Source organism: Aplysia californica, unplaced genomic scaffold (assembly GCF_000002075.1).
Source record: "Aplysia californica isolate F4 #8 unplaced genomic scaffold, AplCal3.0 scaffold00657, whole genome shotgun sequence".
NCBI classification, from domain to species: Eukaryota; Metazoa; Mollusca; class Gastropoda; order Aplysiida; family Aplysiidae; genus Aplysia; species Aplysia californica.
In genome coordinates this window covers 207,195-210,528 of record NW_004797927.1, presented here as the reverse complement: position 1 = coordinate 210,528, position 3,334 = coordinate 207,195, and the positions used below count along the sequence as shown (strand labels likewise).

General features: G+C 39.8%; 1 long non-coding RNA gene across 3 annotated transcripts in view; it reads right to left on the bottom strand.

Moving 5' to 3' along the window:
• The window catches only part of LOC101851297, a 79,867-nt gene that overhangs the window by 41,117 nt on the left and 35,416 nt on the right, over positions 1–3,334 (bottom strand). The gene's annotated exons all lie outside the window — the stretch shown is intronic.

The following is a 3,334-nucleotide window of genomic DNA, read 5'->3' as shown; positions in this document are numbered from 1 at the left end:
AGAGAGAGAGAGAGAGAGAGAGAGAGAGAGAGAGAGCTATGGTATACACTATAACATATTTATAACATAGAATATTGAAGCTCCAAAGCTCAATGTAGAAATGTACATATATGATATATACTGCATAAAAATGGCGTGGGAATGAATTTCCATCCACCATAAAATCAGTTAAAGTTATTAAATCTCTGGATCAGAAATAAAAGAACCCACCAAATTTTAATATTTACTTGATTAAAGCATATTGCTTTGTGCCTATTTTCCTGGGGGAAAAAAGAGCTACAAATGTAAAAAAGGTATTCAAAAAGCAAAATTATAACTGACATTTACTGACTCCACAGAAACAAAACAAAATACCTAACTCGCCCAAGACACACTGCGGTACTTATTTAATATCGGAACCTCCTGAAAACAACTGAAACCCCCCAAAACCACACAAATATCTCCTAAACCTCCTCAAAATGTCTAAGATATGAAATTCCCTATGTCATCTATCGCTCTATGGATAAAATACTGATATGAAATACAATATCATCGTATATTTTGTTATTTCTAGCAACAACAAAAAAATTAAAATAATACTGTCATAACCCAACATCCGACTCTAATCATGCAGAAAATAAATCTTCGTTGCTCAATTGCATCGTTTACAAGAGATGCGCCGGCCGTATAGGTTAAGAAATAGGCTTTAAATAGACAAAATAAACAAAAATGATACTCACGTTATAAAATACTAAGCTAAATACGAGCTATAGAATACCACATATAGGCCTGTGAAACATGACAAACCTGTGCAAGCATTTTGTAAAATTTCTGATTCTCAAATTCATTTTGGTCCCTTTCTGTTGATTCCAGTAACGGAATATACCTTTAATGAGCACTATGGTACAGCTGCTGGAGTGAACATTTCTGTTTGGGCTTTCAATGAAGTATACTAGGAGGATTCCCAATAACCAATATGGGTCCAGAAACAGAAACATACTATCCCAGTTCGATTTCACTGTCAATATTCTGAATTCTTGAAATGAAATTTGTTTGACGGACCAAAATACGCGCAAATTCTACGCGGGCCAGCCTTTTGGCTATTCTCACCCGGTGTGCGTTCACCGTGATAGGCCAACCAGTGTGGCGTTCACCGTGAACATGGAACAAACGTTCTAGCGTTCTTGAGTTGAAAGAAAGCAATTTTGTCTGCGGGCAGGCAGTGAGAGAGAGAGAGAGAGAGAGAGAGAGAGAGAGAGAGAGAGAGAGAGAGAGAGAGAGAGAGAGAGAGAGAGAGAGAGAGAAAGAGAGAAGAGAGAGAGAGAGAGAGAGAAAGAGAGAAGAGAGAGAGAGAAAGAGAGAGAGAGAGAGAGAGAGAGAGAGAGAGAGAGAGAGAGAGAGAGAGAGAGAGAGAGAAGAGTAGCGAGAACTTCTGGGGAGAGCAAAATGGCAACCCGCGTAGTTCGACTCGGTTCAAAAAGTGAAATAGCCGTAGCATCTTTGTAGACGACAAAAGTAATTTACTTTTGTGCTATAACATCATTTTTTTCTTTGTTCTTGACAATTTGATCGTCCACACTGATAGACGGCATTCAAGTAGTCCCTAATATAGTAGTAGTAGGACCAAAGGCGCAGTAATATTTGACTGTTTTTAACAACATGGAGGGGGGGGGTGTTCGGGACATGCGACTAAATGCAGAACGACGCAAACTATTTTTAGGCAAGGTGGCCATCTTGTGCCACGTCAGACCGTGATACCAAAGTGGAGAATCTTTGGGGATACCCCTCTGATCACATGACTACATCTAAATACAGCCAACCGCCTATCACCAAAGATCTTTTAGAGAATCTTCGATGGCGCGACGCTTTGGTGCAATGTTTTTCCAGGAATACCGGTAATGTGATATGATGCAGTGATCCGATGATGCTGCTGCTTATCTCTTTTGTGCATTGTTTATCGGGCCAGGGGAATGGGGTTGTAATCTTCCGGTGTCTTTGCTGCAATTTCCACGCGCTTTATTGTCTATGCGTTTACCGTGTTACAATTTTAAGCATCACCACCGGAATTCCGTAATGTTATTAACATACCGGAAACTTTGTAACCAATCGGAGAGCATGGCTGACGGGCTGCAGTTAGCCGCAAGTGTGAAATTTTACGGTTAGAAACACATCGATATGGATAATGTCAAGCCACTGACATGTCGTTCCGCGCGGTATCTCCAAAGATTCTCTACTTTGGTATCTCCACAGCCTTCTAAAATTAGTCTGTGGGTATCCTAGAATGTGATGACACATTTAGCCGCCTATCAGGCAGATGCGCCGTTCTACATTTAGGCACATGTGTTTCACTGTTTCAGGCAGGTGGAATATAAACAAACTTATAGGGACTGTTGATTAAAATTTTTTTCTAGATCTAGATGAAGTAGAAGGTAAGGAACAGGCCTCCCCCAATTTTGATCAAAATTACCCTCAAAATTACCCTGAAAATGAGCCTGAAGAAGTGAGAAGGGATGCAAATCAGATGTTTTTTCGAGTCTTTTCCGAAAAGACACGGCGTAAAGACCCGATACCCTCAAAATTAGGGGGGGTGTCCGGCGTGCTCATGACCTTATGATGCAGTTGTGAGCCCCGTAAAACACACCAAAATTCATTTTTTAAAGAAATCACGAGGAGAAAGTTGCATGGCAAAAATCAACAAAACATGTTTCACAACGTAATTTTCCACTTAAAGTAAGGAAAGTCGGTGATTGTTAAGATTTCGCTTTTAATTCCGAATATGCGTTTTCCAGGATTAGGGTTAGGGTCAGGGTTAGACTCTAGTCCTATCACAGTAATTAGAACCTACATAGGCCTAATAATATATAGGCTTCTTGATCTATATTAATAATCATTGTAATGCGACAAAAAAGAAAATGAAAATGAAACTGAAAGGACTTAATGTACCAAGCTGTCATTTATCCGAAAATCACGGTGTTCATGGCAGAATTAGATCTAGATCTAAAATCTATATAAACAAATTTGTAGGTAAGGACCATTGATGGCAAGTATTAGATCTAATCTAGATCTAGATATACAGTAGTCTCCGCCTAAGATCCCAGTGCTCGGGAGCAAGGACAATGCAGGATCTTAGTCAAATGGTCAGGGGGAGGAATCCACAGTAACTCATGGTCAGGCCCAAAATCTGCACAATGATCTCCCCTTACTTTAAAATGAACTGACGAGACTCATGGGCACTAAAAGTTCTTTTCTAGTCAGTTTTTCCTTTTTTTGGGGGGGGGGTTGTTTCGTTTTTTGTTTTTTGGGGGAGGTTTTATGTTTTTTTGTGGGTTTATTTTTGTTTGTTTGTTGGGGGGGT